This window comes from Dromiciops gliroides, chromosome 1 (genome assembly GCF_019393635.1).
Source record: "Dromiciops gliroides isolate mDroGli1 chromosome 1, mDroGli1.pri, whole genome shotgun sequence".
In the NCBI taxonomy this organism is placed as follows: domain Eukaryota; kingdom Metazoa; phylum Chordata; class Mammalia; order Microbiotheria; family Microbiotheriidae; genus Dromiciops; species Dromiciops gliroides.
The window spans coordinates 172,472,339-172,486,024 of NC_057861.1; the positions used below are offsets into that span (position 1 = coordinate 172,472,339).

The following is a 13,686-nucleotide window of genomic DNA, read 5'->3' on the forward strand; positions in this document are numbered from 1 at the left end:
TGCCCCACCTGTTAGTGCTTTCCCCTCTAAGATTATCTTTTATTTTCTTTGCATGTGCTTTGTATTTATTTACACATGTTTTCTATTCTCCTCTCCCCTTGCCTCCCCCCCCATTAGAATGTAAGCTTTTTTTTTCTTTCTTGGTGAGGCAATTGGGGTTAAGTGACTTGCCCAGGGTCACACAGCTAGTAAGTGTTAAGTGTCTGATGCTGGATTTGAACTCAGGTCCCCCTGACTCCAGGGCTGGTGCTCTATCCACTGCGCCACCTAGCTGCCCCAGAATGTAAGCTTTTTGAAGGCAGGGATTGTCTTTGTATTAGCAGTACCTAACATTGGCACATATTAAATGTTTGCTAAATTTCTGTTGATTCACTGAGTCAGAATCAATGAATCAGTAAACATTTGTTAAGTACCTACTACTAGCTAGGCACTGTATTAAACACTGGGGATAGAAAAAGAGGAGCTTACAATCTAATCAGGGAAAGGATATGTAAACAAATATATACAAAGCAAGCAACTATACAAGAAACAATAATAAATAATTAACAAAGGGAAGGCACTAGAATTAAGAAAAGTTAGGAAAATCTTCTTGTAAAAGATAGGATTTTAGTTAGGAAATCAGGAAGGTCAATAGGCAGACCAGTGGAGGAAGTGTAGCAGACACGGGAGACAAGCAGAGAAAATGCTCGAAACAGAGAATTAGAGTGTTCTGTGCATGGAAGAGTCAGGATGCTAGTATCGCTGTATTGGAGTATGCATCAGAAGTGGATAAGTTAATGAAAACTTGAACAATTTGAGTGGACTGACTCCAGGATGGGCACCTGGATAGCAATGTATGAAGTACCCTCCTAGTCCCCACCTCTTGTTGCCTGGAACTTTCCAATAGAAAACTGCCTGAAACACTACCACTAAGAGATTTGTTTAGGTCAATAAGCATTCTCTTTAAAAATCTGAGTGACAATGAAAGAAAGGATCAAAGGGTGTTATCATCTTGTTGTTGTTATTATTATTGGGGCAGCTAGGTAGCGCAGTGGATAAAGTGCCTGGATTCAGGAAGACCAACTTTCCTGACTGAACCCGGCCTCAGACACTTACTAGCTGTGTAATCCTGGACAAGTCACTTAACCTTTTTTTTGCCTCAGTTTCTTCATCTGTAAAATAACCTGGAGAAGGAAAACCCAAAATGGATTCACAAAGAGTCAGACACCTCAGTGTGTATTTTTTTAATCCCATTGCCTTTTTCCTGATATCTGGCAAAGAACAAGAATACTGAGAAAACGGGAATTTTGATGGAGGAAGAATAATGAAGCGGAGAAGAGAGAATGGTAATTTTGGAACATGAAGCACTGAAAGGTCTGAATCAGGTGTTACAGCAGCAGAATACTGGGCAGCATGAAGGCGCAGGAACCACAGGAGGGTAGAAAAAACATAGCATAGACAGGAAGGTATAGAAGACATGGTTCACCTCCTCTAGCATTTAGATGGGGACGATGGATGACTCAGGGAAGGAAAAGGACATTCTTTTTTCCCTTCTTGATCTTGTCCTTGACATCCTGGACTTCAAACCATGCTTCTCTAGTTACTAGATCCCAGAAGTCCCAACCACCTCACCCAGGGATACCCCTCCCCATATCATACTCTGCCCTCTCTGCCCCAGGACAGCCTGCCTTCATTTCCCTCAGGGCTCTCATCCCAATTTTCCCTAGATTAAAAACCAAACCCTAATCTGGTACTTTCATTGCTTTCCTCCTCCTCCTCCCCCTATGTTTTCAGCTCTCTTTTGTGTGCTCTCTTCCCCCATTAAAATGTAAGCTCTCTGAGGGCAGCGGTCTTTCCTCTTATATTTATATCCCCAAACTTCAGCACATTGCCTGACACATAAAAAACAGTTAACATATGTTTGTTTCCTTCCTTGCTTCCTTTCTCCTTGCCCCCAACAACCACATGGTCTATATGCCCTGGAGAATTGTAAGTGGGGCTAAGTTTTTGTTTTGTTTTGTTTTGTTTGTTTTGGGTTTTTTTTGCAGGGCAATGGGGGTTAAGTGACTTGCCCAGGGTCACACAGCTAGTGTCAAGTGTCTGAGACCAGATTTGAACTCAGATCCTCCTGAATCCAGGGCCAGTGCTTTATCCACTGCACCACCTAGCTGCCCCCGGGGCTAAATTTTATTATTTCAGTTACATAATAGATTAACTTGATTTTTATGGCTACTTTGGGAGTCACAATTTATAGTATTGTTTCTACAGGAAAATATATTTGGAGTTCCAAACAACTGATTTAAAAATTAGCTTTTGGAACACAAACCATTTTAAGTTAAGGCTGGCCTACTGTAGCTCCTTAGTAATTCACTTAGGCATTTCATAGCTTTTCTTCTCTAGTGTCACTGGAAAAGGGATTTCCATTCCCAATCATAATAATAATTAAAATGTTTTCAAATATGTGTGCAATTCACTGAGATTTTGCATTCTACCTAGACTATATATATCTTGGGTCCCAAGTAAATATTTCAGAAAGATTCCTCTATAGCAGAGGTGTCAAACATGGATTGCAGTACAGGTGAACCAGATTAAAATGGAATTGGTAAATATTTAATGAAACATATAAAAATATAAGAGAACACCAATAATGTTAATATATGGTTTTCTATGTCCACATGCAACCAGCAGGGATCTTTATGTATAGTATAGTGGCCCTGTTTCCATTTAATTTTCCCTTTATTTATTTATTTGTTTGTTTGTTTATTTATGTATTTATTTGCGGTTCATTGAGGGTTAAGTGACTTGCCCCGGGTCTGAGGCTGGATTTGAACTCGGGTCCTCCTGAATCCAGGGCCAGTGCTTTATCCACTGTGCCACCTAGCTGCCCCCTCCCATTTAACTTTGATGTCACTGTTTTAATCTAAAAATCACCAAGTGAATATATTTCCAAGAGAATGAAAACCTACTATTAGAGTATCTTTCCTTCTCTTATAATATAGAAGTCATCTGGATAGGACAGCTAGATGGCACAGTGGATAGAGCACTGGCCCTGAAGTTAGGAGGACCTGAATTCAAGTCTCACCTCAGACACTTACTAGCTGTATGACCCTGGCAAGTAACAACCCCAATTGCCTTAAACATCCAGGGCCATCTCCAGTTGTCCTGATGTTTATATTGCTACTGGACCCATATGTGACTTTGTATAGCCCTCCCTCACTTCAATCCAATTCACTTCAAGTCATGACATCATCCCTATTTCATGGTCCTCTTCCAGAATGAAGGACCAACAACAAACCAACAACAACAGCAGCACCTGGATATTTCCCTTCTATGTACTCGGGTCAACAATTTCACCTAATCCAAAGTCAAGTTAGTATGGAAGAGATCCATAACTTTATAGTATTTTTTTTTTTTTGCGGGGCAATGAGGGTTAAGTGACTTGCCCAGCGTCACACAGCTAATGTCAAGTGTCTGAGGCTGGATTTGAACTCAGGTTCTCCTGAATCCAAGGCTAGTGCTTTATCCACTGCGCCACCAGCTGCCCCCAACTTTATAGTATTAAAAATAGGTTAGAGGAGCAGCTAGGTGGCGCAGTGTATAGAGCACCAACCCTGGATTCATAAGGACCTGAGTTCAAATCTGGCCTCAGACACTTAACACTTACTAGCTGTGTGACCCTGGGCAAGTCATTTAACCCCAATTGCCTCACCAAAAAAAAAAAATAGGTTAGTACATTATATTTGAAATCAAGAAAATGTAGCATACATAGTTCACTATTTATGGCATTTGAAATATGTTTAATTATAATAGCTACCTGCCCCTTTTGACTAAGGAAAGTGCATTCTGCAAATTAAGGACAGAGTAACACTAATTTGTATTAATAGCTTCATATTTATATGCTGTTGTAAAGCCTAGTAAGATTATACATAAGTATAATCTTTAAGGAATTTAACTAAAGAACTATTTATGGCCCAAATGGAATTTTCTTCAGGCAGCCAACTAACTAATATTTATTGAACTCCTCCCTTAGTTCAATTTTCCTGACTTTTTAAAAACTATTTTTTCCTTTGGAATCTCAGCTATAATCCATACATAATATATGCATATAATATGTGTGTATGCATACACACACATTATATGTGTATATATTCTCTTCCTCATATATATACATATACTGAGACACATTTATATAGGATATATAGCCTTTCTTCTTATATATAAGGATATATGTGTATGTATACAAATGAACTATATATATATATATATATATTTATATATTTGACAAAATATAACACAAACTCACACAGATATATCCTTTCTTCTTCCCTTTGGCTATATTTTCTTCCTCTTCTACTTATGTAAGATGACCTTAAAGAGAAATTCTGTTGGAAACCTAAGCCTTATTTTCAGGTCTATACTGCTAATACTATTTACACAGGATTAAAGAAAGATTAGCACGATGGACACTCAGAGGACAAAAAAGCTTAATTTATATGTCAATCAGCTCTTACATAGAATAAAATTTTCATTGTTTGATGTGACCTGATTTGTAGACCATCCTGCAATGCCATGACTAAAGTTTCAAAAGTTTTTAAAATGCCAGTGTTGCTGTAAAAAGAAAATAATCAGAATTATTTATCTATTTATATTCCATACTAAAGAAAATAAATTTGTACACAGAGGAAAGAAGCACAATCAAAATGGAAAAAAAAAACCCCAACAACCACCAAACATTTAAAATGTTTTGCTTGGTCTTCTGTCAGCTATAATAAGTCAATTTTTAAAAATCTGTTACTGAAAAATATATAGTTCAATTAAGAGAAAATGATCTCTTTTCTAAAAATTAGCTAAAAACAATCTAATAGTTCTTAAACACTTTAGTCTGAGACCAATTTTTAGGTAGGGGAGTAGGCAGCCACAAAAAAGATATACCTTGTAGGGGTCCAGGAAGTATTTCTTCTTGTTCCCCACATTCCATGTTTGTCTATGCACTCATGAGCACATGTGCACATTCATGTGTATACAAACATACTATTTCAGAGTTTGAAGGAACCTCAGTGGCCATATAATTCTAGTTCAACTCATACCTAAAAAAGAATATCTAACAGCTGGTCATGTGAAGACCTCAAACAAAGGGGAACCCACTGCCTCCAGAAGTCCCTCATTCCATTTCTGGATAGCTCAAGTTCTTTTTATTTATTTATTTATTTTCGTGGGGCAATGAGGATTAAGTGACTTCCCCAGGGTCACACAGCTAGTAAGTGTCAAGTGTCTGAGGCCAAATTTGAACTCAGGTCCTCCTGAATCCCAGGCCGGTGCTTTATTCACAGCACCACCTAGCTGCTCCCTAGCTCAAGTTCTTAATAAGATTTTCCTTACATAATGTTTAAATTTACTTTTCAATTTCCACCCATTACTCCTATTTATCTCCTTTGGGGTAAAACAGAATAAATCTAATCCCTTCTTTTCTAAGACAATTCTTCAAACACTTAAAGAAAGCTTAGTTTTTTCTTCTTTAAGTTAAACATTCACATTGTGATAAGCCTCTTCATATAAGGTTTTCCAACATGCTAGAAACTGCCAGAACTTGTGTTCAACATAACCTTGGAGAGCCCTGGATTCACCTCCACACCTCCTATAAGGCATTAAGAGTATGAATTTGTGGAGAAAAATATAAAATGACTCTCAGTCCCTTGTATCCTGTTTCCTTTCATAGTGATAGGGGCAGAAAGGTGGGAACATGTGCTAAGAATTGCAGTTTTTAGTCTGTCTATAAATTTGAACTTGACTATTGGTCCTCTAAATGTGAATTCCTTGTCTAATGTCCAATGAGTGAACATAATGCTGGAGGAGCAGAATCACAGCAATCTTGACATTCTTAGAAACTAAAAAGGAAGAAAGAAGAAAGTTGAAGTCAAAAAGGACAGCTCAAAAGTACCCCTTAGAAATGCAAAGAAAAGATATGGAAAAGTTTATTTTATCATATATCCTAAAGCAAGTAGAAAGATTTCATGGGTCATTTTGTTTATTTCATTAAAAAAGATTCATTCTAAGTATTTACAAAAAGACCATTGTGAAAATAATTGCAGTTTATGTACCAACAGTGGTTGTAGAAGATTAAAAAGTAGAGAAATTATTATGAAGAACTTGATAAGACCATTAAAATTATATCATCAAAAACTTTGGTGCTCAGTGACTTTGATGAAAAAGTGGGAATAGGTAAATGGTGAGAAATATGCGGAATAGCTTGGCTTAGTAAGATGGAATAAAAGAGGCCAAAGACAAAGAAACCTCAGGCCTTCATATGATTTATACTATTTTTTAAATAAAAGAATCAATCAGTAGGTACTGAACATGGCAAACACTAAATAATATCACAAAAAATAAAACCATGTTTTAGGAGACAAAAAACTAATTATTGATGAGTCATCCTTGAATCAGTTGTCTGTAATCAGATCATTGACTTGTTAGAAGAAAGATCAAAACTAGTAAAAAACTGAATGATAAAAAGAAATAGCATCCAAAGGAAACAACTTAATCCTAACATATAGAAAAAAGAAATTAATAATGAAAATTAGTAATGAAGAGCAGAAATGACATTAAAATCCAATTCTAATTTTATGATGAAGTTAATTCAATAAAAGTCAATCACTAAAACAAAGAGACCGAAGAAGTCTAAAAAGCACCTAGACAGCAAATTCTTGATTTACTTGCCAATGGAAAAGAGATAGTGGCCAAAGCCAATATTAGTTTAGAATATCAACTTGCCTATAAAATTTTTACAAAGAATAATGATTATGATCAATTTTACTTCATAAGAGAGAAGCAACAGAGCGTAGTAAAATTAGTTTAAAGAAAGCTTGAGAAGAAATCAAAGTCTAAATGAACAAAACTGCATTTAAAGATGAAAATAGATATAAAGGACAAGAAACAGAGCAAGAGAGAAAGAAATTACAAACATTTTTATTATGAAGGTTTTCACCATTAAGGACAATAGAGCTACCACATGTAGTTTCTAATATCACTGTCCCAGATGTGCATCTAGAGGAGGTAAAAATGGCACCAAAGAAGAAAAGATTTGATTGGACAAAGTTTACATTAAGAATATCTGTGCTTTGGGGGCAGCTAGGTGGCGCAGTGGATAGAGCACTGGCCCTGGATTCAGGAGGACCTGAGTTCAAATCCGGCCTCAGACACTTAACACTTACTAGCTATGTGACCCTGGGCAAGTCACTTAACTCCAACTGCATCACCAAAAACAAAACAAAACAAACAAAAAAACCCTCAAGAATATCTGTGCTTTTAAATAGTATTTTAGAATCACATCAGGAACCAGTCAAGCTCAGTAGAGAGTAAAAGTTCCATTCTCTTCCCCTTTTATGGAAACTGTAACAACATTCACCCTTTTCCAGTTCTGTGGTGCCTCTCCTGTTCAAGTCAATCACTAAAACAAAGAGACCAAGGAAGTCTTTTAAAAAAATATTGAGGGGCAGCTAGATAGCGCAGTGGATAGAGCACCGGCCCTGGAGTCAGGAGTACCTGAGTTCAAATCCGGCCTCAGACACTTAACACTTACTAGCTGTGTGACCCTGGGCAAGTCACTTAACCCCAATTGCCTCACTAACCCCCCCCCCCAAAAAACAAAAAAAAATATTGAATTGAAATATTTTATTTTTACATTGCTTAGATTTCACCTATATCCCTCCTCCTCTACTCTATCAGAGGACCATTCCTTATAACATCTCTTACATTTTTTCCTGAGAGGAAAACAAACAAAATTCAGCAAAACCAATCAACACACCAAAAAAAAAAATATGATGTTATACAACGGTCCACACCTATGACCTTCCAATTCCACAAAAGAAGCTTCTTTCTCCCTGATCTTTCAATATTTTATAATGGCTCAGCAATCACACCTACCTGTTCTTTCAGTATCCTTGGACAGAGATGTTCTAAGTAAGGGGACTTAATTCTTCAAGAACAGCTAGTGCTCTTATTTGAATATCAACACACACACATTAGTCATTTTGTTTTCTGTTCTTTTCAGTCCAAAGATCTTGGCAGAGAAAACAAAAGCAAAATAGGAGTTGTGATCTCTTTTTTCTTTTGTTTATAATCATAACTGTATTCACCTCAGAGAGTGGTCTAATACTTTCTAGACTTACATATATAATCTAAATGCATGTGTGCACACACATATATATTAGATATTATGAATAATGTTATATTCATATAATATATTATAGCATGTAATGTATTGCATATTATAAATATTTTGTTCATACATATGAATAATATATTATACATATGATATAAAATAAATTATGAGGGTGGTAGTACAGATCTGTGATTTCATCCATGTAGGGAACTCCCAGAGAGGAAATCTGTCACCAAAGGAGATCAGCACCTACCTGCTATCACTTACAATTTTAGAGAATTGACTATCGTCATTGAGAATTTGTGACTTGTCAGGGGTGGGACTTGAACAAGCCTGCCTAACTCCTAAGTCAACTGTCTCTTTATTCAGTATTCCTGGGCTGCATATTAATGTATAGAAACATTTTCTTTCTTTTTTAAGATAATTTTTCATTGGTATCTTTTAAACATAATCATATTTTCCCCAATATCTCTCTTCCACCTCTTCCTCTAACTTATCTGTAATTAAATGAGATATTTGTGAAACACTTTGCAAACCTTAAAGTGCTATATAAATTCTAGTTATTATTATTTTATTAGTGTAGGGAACTTCTGTTTTTTGTTTTTATTTTATTTTTTTATCTGTTTAGAATTTTATTTTCCAAAATATATGTAAAAAACAAGTTTTGACATCAGGGAATTTCTAACAAAGAAAGTCCCTCCATAAATGAAACTGTCCTGCTCAATTGTGCCTTACAGCTTTATTTTTACTTTATTTATTTTTTTAATGAGGCAATGAGGGTTAAGTGACTTCCCCAAGGTCATACAGCTAGTAAGTGTTAAGTTTCTGAGGCCAGCTTTGAACTCAGGTCCTCCTGAATCCAGGGTCAGTGCTCTATCCACTGAGCCACCTAGCTGCCCCTGCCTTACAGCTTTAAAGGGTTACTAAGACACTGAAGTGTTAAACAATTTTTCCATAATTACACAGCTCATATGTATCAGAGAATAGTATGTATTGAAAGTACCTGAACTCATGTCTTCCTGGCTTCAAGGCTGTACTATTCACCATGCCACAATTTGTCTCCAAAAATATACACACATATACAAATACACAGTGTACATATACATATATACATACTCATAAGTACATATACTCACTTGAATATAAATTATATATACATAAACGTTAGTATACATACCCATCTACAACACATATAAATATACACACATAAGATGCAAATAGATTTGTGATTCTGTTGACTTGGAAGTTCTCTCCAACACTGTAGCTCACAATCCATCCTTCCTGCCTATCCTGTCCATTTTTGCCCCTGATAATCTGTAAATTCAACATAAGGGCTCCACCCAGTATGAAGACCTTTGATTTCTCTTGACATCCTGAGCATATCTACAGAGCACTTCATCAGTCATTCCTTGACCTGGCCATCTATGCCCAGCCTATTTTCTTTTCTTATACCATTTCTTGATACCATCTTTAAGTCCTGTTCTTTGAAGTTCTTTATTGGTTATATTTTGTTGTCTATTCACATCCCACCATACTTTCTTCCACTGTCCTTTGTGTAATATTCCTTTTTAATTTTTCAGAATTGTAAATTCTGAATTGTAACCCATGTTTCACTGCTACACACCAATACAAACAGAATGCTGGTATCAAAAAGATGGGTCTTTGTTTTCATGAAAAATGTGGTATTATTAAAGGAACATGGCAATTTTCAAATGGCCCCTTTCCTTTTCTTCAACACTGGGCCCAGCTTATCCATTTATACCCTCTGTCTCCAGATATATAAACTGATGGGCAAGCTCTATAGGTTCTCTGTTCTAATATGTCATAAACCATCTATCTTCCCTGTTTTATGTCTCACCTGATATTTATAACCATATATATATAATATAAATAGACTGATATAGCTACATGCAATCAGACACGTTTATACATGTATCAACACATACATATACACATATAACATATTACATGCATTTACACACACAAGAACCATGGATAGGCAAGCTTTGAAATCAGAAAGATTTGGACCCAAGTCCTGTTTCTGATACATCACTAGTTGCAGGGCAAGTCACTTATCCTCTTGGTGCCCCAGGTGTTATGACTTCTGATTCATTGTTCTTTTCCTTAAAGTACAGCAGCTTCTCTTACTAATGAACTAGAATAGCATTTTATCCTCTTTAGATAGGACAAGCTAGGTAATTTCTACCCAAGGATGATTCCAGGTTAGGGAAGTTAGAAAATGTTTAAATCATAGATCACGGAAAGTACCCGTTTTATTCCTGAGGAAACTGAAGTCAAAAACTGAACATTAAGAGGTTCCATGTTCAGTGACCTCATTGGAAGACGGGAACGGATGAGATAAGAAAGGAAGAAAAGGACATCTATAAGGGATAATATCAATATCAATTAGGGATTTGCTGGAGAAGGGGACATAATTGAACATTAAATTAGAATTGCATTTGCAAAACCACCACTTTCGTCATGATACTTATTAATGACAATGCACATTTCTATAGCGCTCTAAAGTTTAAAAAAAAAAACACTTTCCTTATGAGAATACTATGAAGTGGGCAGTGCAGGCATAATTCCTATTTTACAGATGAAGAAAACTAAGTTCTGAGAGTCCATATGTTATAGTAGAAAGAATAGCAAGTTAGAATCACAGTAAAAGAATTATATAATTTTAGATTTGGAAGGGATTTTAACTGTTCTTCATGGTGGAGGGACAAGAGTCTTTTCTGCACAACAGTTGTTTGCATGGATGAAACTACAAGTTCCAACCAAAAAAGAAATTTTATGTACATGCACACAAACATGTACATATAGAAATATAACATATATGTATACATACATATACATACCTACGTATAACCTATACACACATCATACACACGATATTCAACCACACACACTATAATGTGTGCTCATGTGAATGTGTTTGTATTTGGTATATAGACACATGTGATTCTCACTTTTTCCAGACTTGAAGTACAGTTAACAGGGGACAAATCTTTTCATTCCACAACTAGAGACATTCCAATAACCCCTAGAGGAGTAATAGATTTAACTTGAGTTCACAGAATCCCCAATCTAGAGATGTTACACGAGGTATCAAGTCCAATCCGCTCATTTTATAGATGAGGAACAGAGCTAAGGAGATTTAGTCACTATTACAAGATAACCAAGATCGTAAACATCAAATTTCTATTAAGGTAAAAATGCTTGATGTATACTTTCTTGTGGAAACTTTTAGTACAAGGGAGTGCATGTTAGCCTACTGCGGGAAAAAAGAGGCAAAATACAGAGAAAAATTAAGTTGTGTGTATGGAAGATAAACTACGACACTTTTTTTTCTTTGTATGTGGCAGGCATGCCCTGTTATGTCCAAAGGCAACTGTGAACTTTTGTTTTTCTTTACAAGGAGTTTGGCACCATCGAAAAGAATAGTAATTTTAATATAGAACGTGGAAGATATTTTTATCTAATATCTTGTTAAAGTCAGTTTTCCCTTTATAACTAACGCAGGAAAAAAATCTTCATTTTTGCAATTAAGAATTTGATATAGCTAAATCATTTCTGAACACTTTCCGGGAATCTGGGATTTCTAAACCCACTCCTAAATTCCCGGATCTGTGAACCAGTTTCATTGATACGAAATTTTGTATTCTCCATCAATCAAGACTTTGATACCTTGAAGCACATAACTGCTCCTGCGATTATCATTAAGCCGAGAGAAAATCGTATTACTGAAAGGAGACCTTATGCTTATTAGCTCCTCCAGGAGTTACCTGCACATGCTATCTCAATACTCAGGGGACAGGGGTGGGTGTGGGGCAGGGGAGGGCAGGGAGGTGCGGGTCCAAGCAGCCAAGCCAGAAGGCGGCAGAAAAGCAGTCTTTCTGTTCGTTTAAAAGCTCTACAATTTAAAGATCACTCTATCAATTGGATTGCATTCATGTATCGAAGTACTATGTGTTCTGTCCAAACCTAATTTAAACTTAATCTCTCTCTCTCTCTCTCTCTCTCTTTTCTGAGCGCTGAATACTGAATTACACTTGAGGTGCCACAGTGCTCCCCTACTCAGTCAATATTTTCACCAGAAGCCCAGGCAGGAAGAGGAGAGCATCCTCCCAAGGCTCGGGTCAAAGGAGGTCAGGGAGCCAGAAAGCCGGGGCTCCTCGAACCTTGACAACGCATCCCTAATCCCGCAGGTACCAGCTTTCAGCTCCTGGAGAAGACGGGAGGGAAGTCTCTTACCCGCTCCTCCCTCTGTCATTATCACCTCTCAGAGCTCCAACCCTGACTCCGAACTTCCCCCCCCCCCACCCGCGCCGTGACCCCGACTGTCATTACCAACCCCTCCCCCAAACCCCATTCAGACCAACCTCCCCCTCACCGGTGTCTGGGCCCCGGCTCACGCCTGCGGCGGTTGGCCGTGGTCGGGCAGGGGGCCGGGGGGGCATCCCGGGCCGGGCCGGGCCGGGCAGGGCCAGCTGGACTATACAGATAAGGGCGGGAGGGCGGCGGGGCCCCGGCGGCCCTCTCAGGATTACCTGCCGGCGCCGCCCGCTTACCTCGCTCGCTCCCTTGTGAAGCCCCTGCGTCGTGTGTATTTCGTCGCCTAGGAAACCACGGGGGCGCGCGCTCACACCCTCACTCTCAGTCAGAGGCCAAAGGGGGAGGGGCTCAGGTGGAAGGGGCGGGGCTCCGGTTGCCGGAGCGGAAACGCCCTCCGCCATCTTGGTTCGGGTCCCAGGATGGTACAGGTTGGAGGCGTGGCTTCTTCTGATCTCCCAAGCAGTTTCTAGCTGTACATTGCTTCCTTAGTTCTAAAGGGAATAGAGGGAGGAGATCGACATCATGGGACTGCAGGTGTATTTGAACCCCAAGGCTGCAATTCATCCCCCTTCTGAGAATCTAATCCAATCCATCAAACATTTATTAACCCAGAGGGAAGCATCCTTCCCAGAATCCATACAAACAAACATTGTGTTTCTGTGCAAACTCATGGGACATTTAATCAGATTGACAAAAAGTGCGCTGTGCATTTTCCAATTTCCCCAGAGCATATAATAGCAGAATACAGTACTTTTCACACGTTAGTTGCTCAACAGATGTTTATTGACAGAACTCAGTAAAGCAATGGATTTGCCATTTAATAGTTCTCCAGTCTATCAATTTCTATTCAAGGGAGAGGTTTTCTCTCTGGGGGAAGGTACTGTTTCTGTTATGCTGCTCCCCTAATCCAAAACCTAATCTTGCTACAACTAAAACTCATTTGGGCGCAACTTAACTGTCTCTTCTCTGTCCCCCCCCCCCACTCCTTTTTGGGGGATGGGGCAATGAGGGTTAAGTGATTTGCCCAGAATCACACAGCTAGTGTCAAGTGTTTGAGGTCAGATTTGAACTCAGGTCCTCCTGAATCCAGGGCCAGTGCTTTATCCACTGCACCACCTAGCTGCCCCCTTCTCTGTTTTTGTTTTTTTTTTAAGGCCTTGTCTTAGGTCATCCTTTTAGGAAGGAAAACCCTTAAATACTGTTTTCTTAAA

At 38.2% G+C, this 13,686-nt stretch overlaps 1 protein-coding gene across 6 annotated transcripts in view; it reads right to left on the minus strand.

The window, feature by feature from the left end:
• The window catches only part of MAK (male germ cell associated kinase), a 93,698-nt gene extending 80,823 nt beyond the window's left edge, over positions 1-12,875 (minus strand). For 5 of the 6 annotated variants that reach the window (XM_043970469.1, XM_043970457.1, XM_043970452.1 and 2 more), the window contains exon 1: positions 12,712-12,875. The gene's annotated coding sequence lies outside the window, so the exon portion shown is untranslated. Of the gene's footprint in view, positions 1-12,533; positions 12,597-12,711 lie in introns of those variants that run through there. The other variant, XM_043970442.1, reaches the window with a different exon arrangement.
• Between the last annotated feature and the right edge of the window lie 811 nt (positions 12,876-13,686).